At 42.5% G+C, this 18,973-nt stretch overlaps 1 protein-coding gene across 2 annotated transcripts in view; it reads right to left on the bottom strand.

Annotated features, from left to right (window-relative positions):
- The window catches only part of LOC141777006 (SPRY domain-containing SOCS box protein 4-like), an 84,196-nt gene that overhangs the window by 46,764 nt on the left and 18,459 nt on the right, over window positions 1–18,973 (bottom strand). Inside the window, exon 1 of one of the 2 annotated variants that reach the window (XM_074650914.1) lies at window positions 6,085–6,633. The exons of the other annotated variant lie outside the window; for it this stretch is intronic. The gene's annotated coding sequence lies outside the window, so the exon portion shown is untranslated. Of the gene's footprint in view, window positions 1–6,084; window positions 6,634–18,973 lie in introns of those variants that run through there. 2 annotated transcript variants of the gene reach the window in all.

Below are 18,973 nucleotides of genomic sequence, written 5' to 3'. Positions count from 1 at the left end.
GTAGCAAATTTGATGGAAATGCATCCAATAGTTACTGAGATATTTTAGTCCGGACCAAAGTGGTGGACAGACGGACCGACATTGCCATACTTAAGGCCCAGACACAACAAACCGACATCAAAGAACTAGCGGCGATGAAGGCCGACCGTTGAGTCGCCTCACGTCGCCTTTGTCTTGGCCACAAAGTTGTATTTGAACACACCGCAAAGACTACAATTGACGGCCAACTACCAAGTACGTGCTGCGCCTGCGTGAGATGAAATAACTCCCCCTACCAGCAGACGGCGGTAGTCTGTACTGCGGATATACAAGCCATGGTTATGATAGTACATGAAATAAAGTGGTATCTGCCGGCCATTTTCACTTGCCACTTAGCTTCATTCCAGATGGCCATGTTCGTTGTGAAAATGTCAGTATATATGAATGATCAGGTGAAGATAAAAAATGAGAAGAGCCTTCTGTGTTTTACTCGTTGGCTTGCTTTCCTGATGTCCGCTTCTCTTCTCGTGCACTGATTCATTTAAGCTGAACTGCCAATCAGAGATTTCTCTCACCGACGGGCGCCGCCGGCGATTCAACATGCCGAATCGGCCGAAAAAACTCAGACACGGGCAGACTAGAACCAACAGTGCGAAACACACCGAACAAACTAGGCCTAGGCTTAGTGTGTCAGGACCTTTAGCTTAGCATACAGACTGGAAACAGAGGGAACAGCTAGCCAGGCTCTGTCCAAAGATGTTATTAATTTTTCAATCTAACTCTCAGCAAGAATAGTGAATAAGCGTATTCCCCAAAATGTCAAACTATTCCTTTTAAGAAATGTTCACATGACTTGCCCCCAAGACAGCTGAGACACTAGGGACATTCATTTGGAAAGACAGTCCTGAAGTGCAATTAAACATTTAATGAACTGCAACTAAAACATTTCATGTGTCTGTTTCTGTTATCACATGAGAAATTCAGCAGCTTGCTCCTGAAATATTGAGGCGTCTGTCTTTTTCTGGGGGAATAGCTATGAGTCTGCATTAAAATGTGCCAGCAGTGTGCAGAATGAACGGTTTGACTCGCCTTTCATGGGTCGGTGAGCTCGAATTATTCTGGTCGTAGAGAATTCTGATTTAAGGGCAGAATTAGGGAGTGCGTTAATTTAAAAAAAACGCTCGCTCACTGATACGTTGGTCAAGCTTGAAATTCATCGTGGAGGGCAGCAGGAGGAAACATTTCGAAGTTTGAGAACAGGCAAAGGCCAAACTCGTTTTCTGTGTCTCAATATAATGGGTGTATTGAAGTTTGGATTTGTTTTAGTTGTTTCAGTTTTAGTTCTCACCCTTCTTGTTTCACCTCTTTTACTCAAGACCTTTCATTCACCGCCTGATCTCAGACCACATCACTTTTCACCGCTATTACATAATTTTAAAACCACTCCGACCTTGTTTGAACCTTAACTGGCATGCTGGAGCACAGCGACTTTGCCTCGATCCTATGACGTCTGAAAAATGAATCACAAGGTGGTCACTTCTTCAACTTTCCTATCCTGGGGCGACATTCGGGCCACCACAGACACAGTGTATAAAAACACAGCTCACAAACACACATTTATATTACATCTCGTCATGGCAACAGCTGTACCCACTAGATTAAACAAACTACCATCCTCTCTGCATTGCTGACATTCATTCCTACTGAGGGAATCCCTGGGTAGCTGGAGATGCCAGAGCCAGACATAAACTGTACCGTCTGGCTCCTAACAGGATGTCAAAATACAGAGAGAGAGACTCCAGACTGGAGGTTTAAACTTATCTTCAGCTGAAGAGAATAAGTGGTGCACTCATATAGACATCTCTGGACTTATTAGGCAGTTGTAGAAGAAGATATCCGTACTCTTTTATCACTGTCTCTCTTTGACATTTTAACTTTGTTTCTCTATTTTCACCAACTTTCTATCCTTTTTACTCTCCTTTCTTCCCTATCCATTTGTCTCTGTCCCTGTCTCGCTGCCCGTCTCTCGGTCTTACTGTAACAGTAAATCCATGGGGGCTACAGCAGAGCTGACACTCTATCAATTGGTACAAATTATCTCAGGCCTGCCACCGAAAATGCCCCAGCGTCTACCATGCGGGCTCAGCATGCGGGAAAAGCACGGTCTGCAAAACACTGCACACAAGCAAGTTCACACGCAGCTGCGTACAAGTAAACATGCTCGCTGACAAGCACGACTCAAAATAAAGATGAAATTGACTCTTGGAAGAAATTACCTTTTATACACCAGTTGAGGAAAACTTTGAGAGTCTCTCCCTTTCTTTCATCACGGTCTGAACTCTTTTCTGAGTAACTCCAGTCACCGTCTCCCTAATGAATCATGTTCCCTCCTCTCCCACCTCTTCCTCCTCCTCTGCTCACATTAATCTGCTCTTCTCTTGAAATGAAAAATTCCCTCCTAAAACTCCCTCGCTCTTTCTCTTAAATACCGCACTTGCACCGTTGGCGATCTAGGAATTGAAACTAAATAGTTGCCTGAAAAAGAAAACGCAGTGTATTTATAGATAGATTGAAATACAGAAGATGTACACACACACACACACACACACACACACACACACACACACACACACACACACACACACACACAGTCTGCTCATAAGTTCTTATATTCCTCTCATGCCTGCTGTGACACCTTAAAATCCATGGTGCCCTGAGGGAAGACCATTAGTGCTACAGTGATTGAGTACTCCTTTACGGACACCTACGCAAAACCTATTCATCTCTCTCTCACACACACACACACACGCGGACACACACACACACACACACATCCCATACACAGAAGGCCTTGGCGGTGCCATCCATAAAGCTCTCTCTGGGGTAGCAGTGGATTCAGGTGGCAGATTCACAACCCCAGCAGTAATGAAACTGAATCAAAGTCTGCCTGAATATGACGCACTGCTGCTGCCTCACTCATTTAACATCCGACCCGCTTGCACAAGAGTGTGATGAAATGTGTCACACCCACACAAGTCAAACGCAACACATAAATTATTCTTTTTTTTTACGCTGTTGTGATGGAATGACGTCAAAAACAACATTTTGGGACACAAATTTTCTTTGGTTTCACTGGATGGTTTTAAACACTTAAAAGAGGGAGACAGATGAGCGAAGAGTTTATTACTAGAATATATTTTATAGAGCTAAAACTACAAGTGACTTTATTAATTAATCAATTGACAGAAATTGAACAACCCTAGCAGTAGCTGACAGGAAGTGAACTTGGACCAGAGCTGTTGCCCTAGCAACAGAATTGCAATGAAAAGCTTAGTTTAGCCAAAGAGTATAGAAGCAAAGAGGCAAAACTTGCCATTTTGGACTAAAAAAGGCAATGAGTCCATTGCCATGGATGTATAATGTTTTTTTTATAAAGTAAATCAACTTCCCGGTACGAACATTTTAATAACCCTCATTTTAATCATTGTGTCATAAAAGTTGTAAAATTAACCAACAGCTGAATCCAGAGTTATTTTCCTCGGCATAATGAACATGCATCAGACCCACGGGACTGCACCGCCCTGCACGCTTATATGACCTTTCCGGTTCTGCCAGCCTCCTGCTAGCTGTCTGCGGCTGTAATAATGGATATATTGTCAGTAATTCGTCACTTTTATTGTCTTATAATACACCCATGGGCTGTATGCTGTAAGCCTGTACCGTGTTGGATCTGTTAACGTCTCTGTTCCCAAACAACCGGCTATCGGCCAGTAGCTAGTAGCATGACATTAACAGAGTTTAATGTAGTTGTAGGCTATTTACTAACGCGCAGGGCAAAAGCACAGTGCACAACCTCTTATACATCCATGGTCTGTGGTCTATTGTACATCGATTTAGGAGGTTCTTGATATGAAAAAGTTTGAGATTGCTCTCCAAATCTGTGTGCTGGAACTTCCATTTATGTCCATCGCTCACTTTATGCTCCTCTGGGTAAAAAGATAAATAAATAAATAAATAAGTAAAAATAAATAAATAAATAAATAAGTAAGTAAATAGTTGTAGCAGTACGCATATTTATAATATTTTTTATTGTTCAACACAGGCCATTTCGGAAGACACATTACAATTATGACAATAGAATAGAAATATATATTTTTTTAACTTTTGTATTGCACTTTGCAGGCGGACGTTCAACTGATGTCATTATGGTAGTCGACTTGATTACAATCCAAAATGGCAGAGGCGTAGGTCTTTGGTTTAGCATATTAGATTAGTGTGTTAGCATGCTAACGGTGGCTAATTAGCACCAAACAGAAAGCACAGGAAGGTTATTCGTTTTCCAGATCATTTTTAGATGTTTTGACCTAATTTTGCCCTTCTGATGGGAACCATCCCGTCAATTCATTCAATGGTTTTTGAGATATTTCACACACAGTGATTTACCGACAGAATAGAAAATAGAAAAAAAAATACCAAACACTTGACGTTTCCAGCCCTAAATGTGAGGATTTGCTGCGTTTCTCTGTTTAATATCATTGTAAACTGAATAAATCTGGGTTATGGATCGGTGGTTGAACAAAACAAGCAATTTGAAGATGTCACTTTGGGCTCCGGAAACTGGAGAAGAGCATTTTACACTATTTTCTGACCTTTTATAGAGTGAGCAATTTAAGTCAAACAATAATAGACAGTTAATGGAAATAATTGCAGCCTTAACTCTGTGACACACATACACACACACACACACACACACACACACACACACACACACACACACACACACACACACACACACACACACACACACACACACACACACACACACACACACACACACACACACACACACACACACACACACACACACACACACACACACACACACACACACACACACACACACACACACACACACACACACACACACACAAAGATGCACGCGTTTTATGATTGGGGCACTTGTCTGTCTCACCACGGCGTTCTCTAAAATTGCTCAGCACAAAGTGGAACATAGGGTTTTGTGCCAGTAGGACATTTGACAGGGAGAAGTACAACCACCCATAAACAGCGTGACACCGAGAGACCTCCCAACTGTTCTCACATTGCAAACGGAGAAAGACAGGAAACAAAGAGAAAGACGGGGAGAAAATTAAAAAACAGTGCCTAAAAAAAGTGGTTATTTAAATAGAGGGACCAACTATAAAAAGCAGGCAGAGGCTGTGGTTGGTGGAGGAAGGCTGTATGGATTTGACAGAAATAAAAAGAACACAAACAATGGAAGAGATGGAGAGAGAGAGAGAGAGAGAGAGAGAGAGAGAGAAACTGAGGTCAGCAGCTGACAAAACAAAAAGGATAAAGTCAGAAAGGAGGGCTGCTATCTCTCTATCCCAGGATGGACCACACAAAATACACCTCCCACCCCAATCCATAGACTAAACACACACACTGTGAGAAAAAAGCTACTGCAGGCAGTGTGGGGTGCAAGGCGTCAGATTAGGGGTGTTTGTAACGTATAGACAAACAGTGTGTTTAAAAATAGAAAGCAGGATCTATCCTATTATTGTATGTGAGCGGGGGAAATCCTCAGGGTAGCTTATCCCACAACTCTCAACTCTATCTCTCACAAACAAAAGCACACACACACATATATAAACACACACACAGGGGTATCCCAGTTGGCCAGCTGGGGCCTCAAGACCATTAAGAGAATTAAAGGCGACAGGAGATGAGCAAGAGGGGGGAGAGAGAGAGAGAGAGAGAGAGAGAGAGAGAGGGAGAGAGGATGGGAGGGAGGAGGAGAGGCTGAGTGCATGGTAGCATCCAGAGAAAAGAAAATGTTGAGTATATCCTCTAAAAGGTAAAAAAAAAAAAAAAAAAAAAAGCTGATCTTGTCTAATAAAACATTGAAAACTGATCGTACTCAGCTAGTTTTAACCCTCATATAAATAAGCACACTGCATCCCATACAGTTGTAGCAGCTACTCTATTTCTCCCACAAATACACACACACACACTCCTGAAATAGCAACCATCTCTTCCAGTGAGGCATATTTCAGCGATGAAACACTACACCTTGTAGACAACACAACAGATCAAGCCACTTACAGTGAATCTCCAGTGACTCTTCTCATGTCTCGCTGCTTGTAGCTGTTCAGTCCATGTCCAAATCCAGCCAAAAATGAAAAGAAAGAACTCCTCCGGCCAGCCACTGGCAAAGAGAGAAGACAGGAGGAGAGGAAACCAGCAGCCGGCAAGTCTGACTGAGAGAGAGAGAAAGAGAGAGCTGCCCACCTCTGCCTCCTGCACCCTTCCCTTGTTCCCTCCCTCTTTCCCTTCCCTGGAGCTTATCTGTCCCGAGGCTATCACTTCTTCTTCCTCGCCACCTCACCTCCCCCCCAACACACTCGAGCTCCAACTCTGAAGAGGGTTTCCAAGGCAGCGCCGTCACGACGTTCTCCGCTGACAACTACAGCGCCGAACAGACTTTCAGCCCCACTCCAGTTTCAGTTCCACTTCAGTCTTTCCGAGAGAGAAAGAGAAAGAGAGAGAGAGAGAGCAGAGAGGAGGGAGACATGAAGGGCTGAAAGCTGATCCCCTCTGATCTCATCAAGCAAAGTTACCAACAGCAACCAGACCAGCAGGCAGCTAAGAGAAACACCCGGTTCACCTCGCTCCCTCCCTCCCCCGCCTGATTCCCCCTTCTTACAAAGAGCTCACACCGAGCCAACCAACCAAGCCAACCAAGCCAACCCCCCCCCATTCTGGAGGCACACACATGTTCACAATACACACACCTACATGTGCCACACACACTGCACGCTTTAGGCATCAAGGTGAAAATGTCATATCATGTCATGCTGACCACAATTAGGTTAAAAAACACAAATACCACTGAAGAATAACTCTATTAAAAGTCATGAATTCCAAGTATTTGCAGTAAAATGAGAACCGAGACCCCAGGAAGAGTGCCGGTCGTTGATCCCAGTTTTCGTAGTGGCCGGACGGTGGTACTATTACTTCTGTGTCCGTCACGTGATGCCATTGGGCCCAAAACGACTTTTTCCCATAGACTTACATTGGGAAAGAGACGTCTGTAACTCAGAAGATTTTTTAACCAAATCAACTTCCCAGTATGAACACTTGAATAGCCCTTATTTAAATCATCAGGTCCTAAAAGTTGTAAAATGCACTAATAGCCAAATCCAGAGTTATTTCCCTTCCTCCGTTCATGTGAATGAGACCCAGATCGAGGCTGGAGCGATGGCTGAGAGGCGGAGTTAGCAAGCCGTGACGACACTGTGATGGTTGTGACCCCGTGACCGAGCCATGTGACAGAGCGGACGCTACTGCGCCTGCTCCATGGGCCCAATGGATGCGGAAGATCGCCGGAATATCCGGGTACTTTTCCAGTCGCAAGTCGAGCCATTTTGGCATCATGCGCCACTGAGCAATTTTCATAGGAATGAACGGGGCCCCGCCTCCAATGCTGTTTCCAGTTCTCTTAATACATCCATGGTAGAAATCAATCAGATGAAAAGTACTCAACAAGACGAATGGCTCTTATTGTCGTTGAGTTGTCGTTTTTCCTACATTTCTGCCATTAACACACTACGGCCAGTGCTGTCTGGGCGATGACCTGCTCTGTTTCGTTCTGCTCCGTTGCTCTCTGTTCTTTCCTGTCGTCACATCTGCACATTACTGCATAACTTGGCTCTGAGGTGATGCGATGACTAAGTTCATTTATCAGCCTTTAGTTGTCGGAGCCTTTTCCTGCAGCTACATCAGTCATTCGCAAAGTCGAGGAAGTGAGGACAGAGTTTGGGAAAGCACATGCACACGTTCCAAAAAAAAAAAGCCTGCTCACACACTGTACACTTTTCACCTCCATGTGGCGTTGAAAACCAAATTACACCAACATGCCCTTGCACTTACACACGCATACACATCAACACTCTTGTGGGGGAGTACTCATGTGCGTGTCTATGAACAAGCATGTTCACACTTAATTTTTCCATACACACATACAGTATATGTACAGCGTTGAAGCAGACTACAGTGTTCGCAGCATAGAAATATAGTTCGCAGTCATGCAGGACTGAGGCCAAGCCAGCTCACTTCCTGTATGGACTTCCTTTTCCCAGGGCTGCAGCGACCACCGGGGAACCAAACTCCCCACAGCACCACCGGTCTCACTATATTACTATCATTACATCACATGTCTGCAGAGCCAGTCAAATGTAACATGCAGTACGACAGAGTTGTGGGACGGTTAATCATGTTTTTTTCTGACTTTTGTTCTCAGACATCTACAATCAACAATAAGAGGATGCATTTAATTATGGTGGTGGTGCAAACTAACACACATGCATACACAAATGCACAATCACACGTTTAAAGGAAAAGTTCATCACTTAGGGAAATATGCTTGTTTGCCTTCTGGCAGAGTTACATGAGAGTAAGAGATTGATACTATTCCCATATCAGGTTAGCTTAGCTTAGGTTTAATACATACAAAAACCAGTGGGCAACCTCCGGGTCTGAAAAGTGAAGCCAATGAGGAAGTGCCTTAAACTTGCATTCTTTCTAATAGCCAGCAGGGGGCGACTCCTCTGGTTGTTAAAAGAAGTCTGATTGTATAGAAGTGTATGAGAAAATGACCCTACTTCTCACTTGATTTATTACCTCAGTAAACATTGTAAATATGAGTTTATGGTTTCAATTGCTAGTTTCAAGTCTTCTTCAATACAGCATGATGTTCGTTCAGTAAATTATGGTCCCATTTAGAGTCAAATAGACCATAAAGCAGGGGATGCTTTAGGGCGTGGCTACCTTGTGATTGAAAGGTCGCTACCACGGCGTTGTCCAGTCTGAGAGTTGTCCGTGTTTTCGTCTTACAACTTTAACCCTTTCACAGTGTGTTTTCAGTTCATGAAAGTTAATTGTAACAGTTTTGTCACCAAAAAGTGTTCGGCACTCGGTTGTACCTAGCTCCACCATCTGGTTGCAAAAAAACAAGATGGCGACAGCCCAAAACCAAGATGGCAATGACCAAAATGCCAAACTAAAGACTTCAAAAAATGGCAGTCCACTAACCAATGAGTGGCGTGACTACGTACAATTCTTATATACAGTCTATGACAAAAACCAAACTGAAAAACAGCTTCCCGCCTCCGCAGGTTGCCTGGTAACTGCTCAAGAAATAGTTGACATTTTTACATTTCAGTTTTTGTACAAGATATCTCGAGTTAATTGGAGAGCTTTAGGGGTACTGGTAGGTGGACAGAGCCAGGCTGGCTGTTTCCAGCCTTTGTGCTAAGCTAACCAGCTGCTGGCTGTAACCTTGGCGAGCCTTCAGCACAACAACACAAGGGGCTGCGTTGGGGGACGTGTTGCTTCGGGTACTGAAGAAGAAGAAGAACTGTGTTATTTCAAAAGGCTGCATTATTTCACAAAAGGAAAATGTCCCAATTTGTTGAACTTTTGTAAGTTAATTTGTACAGTCTGTGCTACTGGCCTACATTTACTAAGATATTACTTTAAGATGTTAAAAAGAAAAATACGCATGTAAAAAAAAATATTCAACACAAATGCACACACAAGGACACACACAGGAACACACAAACACACAGGAGCACACAAAGTGTGTCCACGTCAAATCCAGTCAATTGGCCTCATTCAGACTGAAGAGGAAATGTGCAGATCTGTACAAACACACACAGGCGGCCATGGATCACCTGAAGCAGACGTATGGGTTAGACCCATTACCTTTGCCCCACACACACACACACACACACACACACACGTTATTCATACATGTGCATACACACACACCTCAACCTCCTAACTGACTCGCCGTTATTCTAGACACCAGCCGATGTAGGTCAATGGTTTTGAATGTAAGCAGTCACTGTAGGCTTAACATAATACACACACAGGTAGGGAGGAGGGGGCTTTGAAGCTAGGTTAAAAATCTGGCAAAGAATCTGAGGCTCTGTTTCCACTAAAGTCACGCTGCTGTGAGGCCAAGTTCAGGTTTTATGGCTTGGGGAAATATTTCGCTGATGATTTCCCCAGTAAAAATAAGGATTTGCAAAAAACTTTATGCCTTATTTGTATTTTTAAGCAGCTGCTGTGTGCACATGAGATAAGTTTAAATTCTTGGTTGTTTATGTATACACTATCCTAATTGCTGTAATTCTATTACTTCTATTTTATAATCATGTTTGCTGCAGAAATACATCAATTCTCCCACAAGAAAAGGCAATTAAGTTTCGTTCCTTTCCAGTCCTAGAGGAGGATTGTGGAAGTCTGGATTTGCAATATCACAAAGGGACACGGCCTGGTGATGCCGCACTGATAGTAAAGCTTTAAGGACACATAGACACGTTGAATTTCAGAGTATATATGAGGGCTCATTATTTTACTGCTGCTTATTTACAGTTTAATTTGCATGTAAAATAAAACCCTCCCCCCCCTCCTAATTCTGCTGGCTTAGAGGCTTTTCCGGGTTTTAGTTTTGGGAGGCTTTGCTTCAAACCAGTGATCACCAAAATTGATTGTGTTGTCCAGCATCACAGCAATAACGCACCGTATGTGAAGTTCCTTTGAGGGCATCTGTACCCTGATTAAGTAACATTAGGTGTTGAAAATTGATTTGATTGTTTAAACTAAAAATGTTTCATTAGAAAGCTCAGATCTAAATGTGAAAATTTGTTTTGAGTTTGATAACTTTATTGTAGCTTACAGTGTGCATACACAGAAGAATTCAGAAGGCAGGAGGTTTTAAATATGCAGAAAAATGTGTCTGTACCATTTGAGTGTCCATGTATATCACTGTGTGAATTGTCATTACACTCCTGCATAAATCTCTAAAATAAATTCCTATACATTTTGAAGATGTTGAACTGTCTAATAAAAGGGATTCAGACTCAGTTCTATCATCCAGAATAAGAAACCAGAGATAGAGTTTGACATCAAAGCTTCAAACGGAGGATTGAACCTGCGGTACATCCCCCATCTTCTCTGCTGGACCCTGCCGTAAATTGCCCCCTGATTTTCTGCCTCAAGGCACATTCACACTTAAGGGACCCCATGGGGTCTGGGGAGAGTTAGTGTGTGTGTGTGTGTGTGTGTGTGTGTGTGTGTGTGTGTGTGTGTGTGTGTGTGTGTGTGTGTGCGTGTGTGTGTTAATCTGCAGGACAATGGGGGCCCAGTCCTCATCCCACACACACAGAATTAGGGCTAGGGGGCTCACAGCTGAGCAGCTTACTGACAATAGAAACTGGAAGTGTGTGTGCATGTGCATTTGCGGGTGTGTATGTGTGTGCGCACGCCGCTGCCTCCTGCCAACACACGTGTCAAACACAAAGCCATCCAACTGTCCACACAGCCCAGGGGAGAAGAAATCGACAGAGAGGGAGGGACAGATAGATGGCTGGATGGATGGGGAGAAGAGGAGTACAGAAGAAAGGATGTGGGAGGATCAGGGGTCTGAAACGTGCTGCCTCGGGTTGAGGATAGTTAGAGGGAGAGAAAGGGGAGAAGAGTAAAAAAAAAAGAAACAGTAGATGGTAGGATTACTGTGTACAGATGGTCGAGAGAGAGAGAGAGAGAGCGACAGGAGCACGGCCAGTTTGTACTAAGTAATAGGGAAATAGGGATGATGAAGGACACAGGGGCGGATTTTGTGATCAAACAGTCAGCTGTTGTTTTCACACGTGGAAACAAATACACTCAAACATCTATATTCCTGTATTTGCCGGGACCCTAATTATCTACTCTCACCTGATACTTCTTCAAATTTAAAAGGAATAGTTAGATCTTTTGGGAAATATGCTTATTCACTTAGATAAAAAAGATCAATACCATTTGTGTTTTCACTCGGGGTTATTGTGCTGGTTATTTCTTTGGAGTCTTTTCATCATTGTTAGGTTGCCAGGCACATTGGAGACTCCAGGAAGTCACTGCTCCCGGCCAAGAAATAGTACTTCACGTAACCCCTCGTAAAACCACAGCGTGTGCTTTTTACATTCGGGGTTTTTGTACGGATTAAACAAGAGATATGATGTGTAATACCTATGCTCCAAAGAAAGAGGGGTCAGCATTTCACATTTACTACTGGTGGGTCCATACAATCTAATTTTATAGTCATCAGTATAAAAAAGAAAAGCCAAATACTAAATAACTAACTAACTAAGGGCAAGAATACACAAAATTCAATCAAACTGCTAAAACTCTGAGAGCCAGTTAAATAACACTGTTATCTTATAATCTTCATGTGTGGCGTTGGCCTATAGTTTACCTCTTCACATCCTGTTAATAGTGTTAGTTCATTTTTTTGAATGTTTTCAACTAATATTCTGGCAGATCTTACACATTACCCCTGTTTCCAACACGAGTGTGGTATCGATCTTCTCATCTATCAGTAAAAAAAACTAGATCTTAAATGTAATCATCATCAACCATGAAGTAATAATCTGCAAAATTCTTTCTAATTTTATTTTTTATTTCTATAACAGTCATTGCTTTGATGTTTTTTGCACCCAGGGAAGGTTTCCAGTAAGTTTTCAGTGTTTGTTACGATCACAGATCTTTTCTTTGTTTTGGTGGCTGCACCCAAACTGTTGTTGCTAACGCTAGAAACAGAAAAGCATAACTTCTCAGTTTAGATATTAGACAGAGCTTTCATCAACTGAGTAAAAAATAGGGCTGGGACGATACACCTATCTCCCGATTTGATACTATCACGATACTCGGGTGCCAATTCGATGTGTATTGCGATTCAACAAGTATTGCGTTTCGATATTGCAATTTATGTTAACTTTTTTAACACTAGACCATGGGAAAAAGTTGAATCATACACTTCTAGGGACTTTTACTTTGGAAAATATCTAAATTAATAACGTAAGAATGTTTGATTTTCAGCATGTATGTAGTCAGAGATGAAGTCAAATATATCAGTCATTGTAAGGAATTATTTATTAAATTTTTTTCCAGCAATCCAAAAATCAAAGAATAAAGACATTTCCCTCACAAATTAGTGGTATTTTAGTTTTTAATTTATAAAAAGGACATGTAATGTTTTATAATATAATCCAATCAATCTTATTTCCATATATGTATTTTCTATATACTGTTCAAAGCGGACATAGTCACACGTGTGTACTTCCGCTAAATTCGCCAAGTCGCTAGCTCTCCCGTCAGCTCCGTCAATTTCAAAATCGTAAAAAAACAAAGAATCACGATACTGTACATAGGTGAATCGATTTTTTCCCCCACCCCTAGTAAAAAGCTACTGTACAGTATCAATATACGGTAGCATGTAGACATTTCATTTTCATAAAATGTACTTAATTCTAATCTTTACACTGAACTCCAGTCCTCGCCCTATAAGAGCCCCTTAAAGGAGCGATGTCCTCGTATCAGAGGGTTGCCCTCATCTTTCTCTGCCTGCGAGGAAAATCATGAGAGGACAATAACACCACCATTCAGCTTGTCATAGTGTGTGAACACAAAAGAAAGGCTGACTGAAACACAGAGGCACTCCACTCTCCTTTCCCTCTCTTACACACACATCGATACAGATGCTGCTGGCCATCCGAGTACAGCAGGTAGGCATTAAGTCAGCCTGGCTGCACGATCAATGATGGTAAATGGAGGCAGCGGGAGGGACAGACTGCGATCTGCTGCTTTCATTTCCCCTCTCTCTGCCTCTCACTCTCTTTCCATTAAAACACAACCTTTCCATGTCTTGTTTCATTATGGGAAAGCTCTCTTAAGTGAGTCACAATCTCACTTTGTACAGCACACATGCAGTTTTCTCTCTCTTTCAAGCTCTTCAATTACACTGTCACTGGGTATCATGTCTGCCCCTTGTCCTCTGCACAATATACAGTACAGATCTCTCTTTATAAAGGCCATGCCGCAGAGTAGACACATCTGAAAACCTTGTTTGAAGCTGTTAAATTTTCTATCTGCACTATTTTATCTACTTTTATTTAACTTATTCAAGTTATACCAAAATGTCCAGCAAACTGTATCACAATCTTTGAAAGGTTGTTTGTTATTTAAAAGTCTGAAGAAGGGAGCGCGTCAGCAAATCAAAGTTCTCAAAAATACATCACATGACAATAAGAGGCCTGAAATCATGTGATGTTCATATGTCAGCATTTTCCTTTTTACACTACATCAGCATTTTCAAAAATAACTCTTTTCAACACCGGCTCCGTGTGTGTACAACTGATATTTTTATTTCAGTTGGATTTATGCCCCTCCTTCGCTCTTTTACAGCTGCCTGATGGCCCCTTTCTCATCATCCTCCACCCCGGTCCCTCCCTTCAGCCCTTCATCTGTACCCTCGCCACATCTCCTCTATCTCTGCTCATCCATCCATCAATCCAGCACCTCCCTCTCCACTCCTCTCCTCCCACAGTTTTTTCCTCCTCCTATCGTCTGCCTCTCTGTGCCCTCCCTCCTCCATCCCTCCTCATCCCCCTTTTTCTCCAACATCTGCTGGTCTGCGTCTGTCACTGTTGACCCCTCGTTGCCACGTGCCAAGTCCTCCTCTCGGTGTCCCACAGAGACCCTAAATCATTAACACACACACACACGAGCGCACACACACACACACACATCAGCTTGTGATAGGTGGCTGTCCCCTCACCCACAGAGAGCGAGAAAAGCCCTCAAAGTCAATCTCTGATTGCAGACTCTCATTACACCGCTGTATCATTTGTCAATTAAATGTCTTAGAAAGGCCAAATCCTTCCATTAAAAAAGGGGCCTGGATTAACATGTGCAGAGAATCTCAACAGATTTAAGATCTTCCCTTTAAAGCGCTGATTAAATTACAGCTACAGACCATAGACCGTATATAAGAAGTGGACCCATTGGTTTGTGGACTGCGGTTTTTAAGCCTCGACATTCAGCATTTTGATCGTGACAAGAAAGACAACGCCGTGGTAGCGACCTGCCAATCACAAGGTAGCCACGCCCTAAAGCATACCCTGCTGTATGGTCTATTTTACTCTAAATGGAACCATAATTAATAAAATGAACATCATGCTGTATTGAAGAAGACTAGAAAGTAGCGATTGAGACCATAAACTCATGTTTACAATGTTTACTGAGGTAATAAATCAAGTGAGAAGTAGGCTCATTTTCTCATAGACTTCTGTACAATCAGACCCCCTGCTGGCTATTAGATACAATGCAGGTTTAATATAAGGCACTTGCGAAGTGGTTTCACTTGTCAGACCCCAGAGTTGCCCACTGCTGCAGACACATCAGCGCTGATACTGCCATTTGGGTTCCAGTGCAAAAACACACAAGCTTAAAGACTCCCCAGATAATGAGTTTTTGCTCAAAGTCTGTGGTGTTCAGCAAAAGAAATGGGTCACACACACAGCTGAAAAGTTTCTCATTGTCTGTATCAGTAGTATTAAAGTAGTATTGGTAAATCTCTTTTACTGGCCAGGCAAGGAGTCCTAAGTGGCACCTAAAAGCCGCTTTGTAAATTCAGCTTGTGCTCTGGCTGCAACAATAAGAACATTATTAGGCAATATACAGCAGCTTACCACAGGGATGGAAAAAGAAAAACCAATGCGTCCACAACATCGAATTGCTTCTAGCACACTGCCGTCTCTCCTAGATATGCTATTTTACAGACTTTATGTGTGCGGCATCTTGTGGTCTTTTAGACTACATTTTATTATAACATGACTCACATGCATGAACATGTCATATACTGTGTGAAATCTTTCATTTCACTTCAAGGTCTGAAAGCTCTGAAGATGCTACAGGAAATGAGATCTCACAAACCACACAGACACACGTCCAGCACTCCCTCTTCACACCAGTCAGAGTGTGACCTGCTAGTCTTTGTGTCTGCACCTCATACATTAGGTGTGTGTGTGTGTGTGTGTGTGTGTGTGTGTGTGTGCTTCAAGCCCACATTTCAACTATAACAATTGCACACGGATACGGCGATTTGTGTACAATAGTCTCATTTTCTACTGAATCAACCATTGTTTGGAAATCTGAGTCACGACTTTAAAACGAGAAAACAGGTCAGAGTCAGGCAGACAGACAATCAGATACAGAGACAGAGGTAATCGTTGGAGACATAGATGTATTATCTCTACACGCACACACACACAAACAAGCTGCCGGAGAGACGAGCAATGGGAAATGCGAGCAGGCTTTAGGGTATCGTCCACTATCTCGCACTGAAACGGCAGAATAGATGTACTTTTATCTCTTGACAACCATCCTCAAAATATTGTCGTGAAAGATATGAACAAACTGTGACCACACAGTTATGGAAACATTTCTGAGAAGCTGTTTCACACCAAGCACAGATATTCATCCGAAAAATTCACACGAAAATTTATAAAAACTGATTTTGTGGGTTCTTATGAATGCTCGCACAGCCTCGCAGAACATTCGTGCGGGGTAAAAAACTATCCGGATGGACCTCGACTTCAGCAGATTTCTAAGAAAATACGTGTTTGACGAAGGAAATCCTTTGTTCCAACTGATGTCGTAAAAAATATCACCGTCATTCTGCATAATGAGTAGCCATGTGCTTCCGTTTGTTGCACGGAGAATGTGTATTTTTGGAGCAATGGGCCTTGAAATAATGGGTGTTTGTTTTACAGCTAACGGACTGTCGGACAAATAGGCTTCTTTCAGGTCCAATCGGCCATTTTTTGGACTATTTGGAATAACAATGGGCTGAGATACAATGAAGATGGTAGCTGATATGCACTTGCTAACATGGGAGCTATTCAGAAGGAAACTTATTTGAGCCTCATTGATGAAACTGGAACACGGCAATGCGGATAATACGCACCGGAACCGGTGTGCATAGCTGTCATGCAGAAAATTCACACACAGATTTTTCCGTATTCCTGCACCGCGTTTTAGCACCGCACCGGTGAGAAACAGCTTTTAATGTGTGAGTGTAAAATCAACACTATCATTGCATAGTGCCACCCCTATTGCTCATGGGTTCAGCTATTGAACTTTTTAAAGTGATGTTTAGGAACTGAAATCCTGCAGGAATCCTGTTCACAGTGCACCTTATCCAGCGATCAGTCTACATGGAAACGTCTTTATCCTATATGTGTCTGTACAAAAGTGAAAGGTCAGTCAAATACGTAGACTACAGGGTTGCCGGTCATCCATAAACCAGACACAGATACGGAGTTCTCAGGACTACACTCGGCACATTTACAAAAACATACACACATGTAACAAGACTCCTGTCTGCCTTTTCCTTCATCTTTGCCGTGTAGTGCATTCAGAAACTGTGTCGCAGTAGGTCATAAAATCTGTGTTACAGCAGCGTTTAAAGTTCCCATCAACCCCCGCATTTCATATTTTCCTTTTACCGCATGTCATGCCGTGCAAAGAGAGACACATTTACAAAATGTGATATTAGCCTCGTCACACGGGGTGACATGCACTCTGTTGTGTTGTCATACTGTGCGATGACGGCGCCGACGACGTCCACAGAGAATTACCCCCCCCCCCCCCCCCCCCCCCCAACTTTGACGTGTGTGTTGTTTTCATCTGTCTCGCTCGCTGAGTCAACATTTCTGCGTTTATGTGTGACTCAGCAAAACAGAGGTGTAACCAATGTCACAACGAAACATCATTTGTAGCGATAACTCAAGGCAGGAACACCTGCAGCATCTCATCCTGTAAAAGTGAACAGCAGAACAACTATTGTTCATGGCCAGGAGGCAAGTAAATCAATTCAAATATTCAATCGTGATTAAACGCATGATTGTCCATAGTTAATCGTGATTAATCGCACATTTTTTATCTGTTCAAAATGTACCTTAAAGGGAGATTTATCAAGTATTTAATACTCTTATCAACATGGGAGTGGGTACGTATGCTGTTTTTATGCTAATGTATGTATACAGTATACTATTATTGGAAATCAATAAACAACACAAAACAATGACAAATATTAACTTTTACTAAACTAAATTAACTTTAACTAAAATAACTAATAATAACATTTTGATTGTCACAAACAAACAAACAATTCAACAAACAAATTGCAAACTGTGAAAGTCGTTAAAGGTTTGAAATTTTAAAATGATTTATTAAATGACTCAATTCATTAAACAAACACCTGTTCATGCTTTTAAGAGGATTAAAGGTGCCCTGTGAAGTTTCCCTCTAAACAAACAAAGTGTCTGTTTACATACACCAATAACTCAAGGGCTCTTTGCAACTACACTTATGTGTACACACAAACAGAGTATAGACCAGAGTGACAGCGGTCCACACACACACACAGACCTTGTACGCCAGCAGGACACTGCAGAGCAGGTAAAGTGTCACGTCGGAGATGACAGACGGGTTAAAGAAGAGTCGAGGACTTGAGAGTGGAGCCGAGTGATATCGAGCAGCGTTCTGGTCAACGCAGCAGCACAGCCAGCAGTTTCTCAGCCCGCAGCATCTTAGCAGCTTATGGCAGCTCCACTTCCTCCAGACAGACTGAGAGGGAGCACCAGGCCGCTGCAGTAATCTACTTTACTTTAGGATTAGCAGCCCTCTGCAGGTGTCACTCACTGTCCGTCAGTCTGCCCTGACTTCTCCAACAACACCCTCTCTCGCTCTATGACTCATTCCCTCGTGTGTGTTTGTCCTGCTCAGTGGGCAACCTCCGGGTCTGAAAAGTGAAACCAATGCTGAGGTGCCTTACACATGCATTCTTTCTAATAGCCAGCAGGGGGCGACTCCTCTGGTTGCTAAAAGAAGTCTGATTGTATAGAAGTCTATGAGAAAATGAGCATACTTCTCACTTGATTTATTAACTCAGTAAACATTGTAAACATGAGTTCATGGTCTCAATTGCTAGTTTCAAGTCTTCTTCAATGCAGCGTGATGTTCAATTAGTAAATTATGGTCCCATTTTGAGTCAAATAGACCATAAAGCAGGGTATGCTTTAGGGCGTGGCTACCTTGTGACTGA

The sequence above is a fragment of the Sebastes fasciatus genome, chromosome 11 (assembly GCF_043250625.1).
Source record: "Sebastes fasciatus isolate fSebFas1 chromosome 11, fSebFas1.pri, whole genome shotgun sequence".
NCBI lineage: Eukaryota > Metazoa > Chordata > Actinopteri > Perciformes > Sebastidae > Sebastes > Sebastes fasciatus.
Note: the sequence above shows the minus strand (reverse complement) of the source record. Positions and strands in the feature narration are given on the sequence as shown.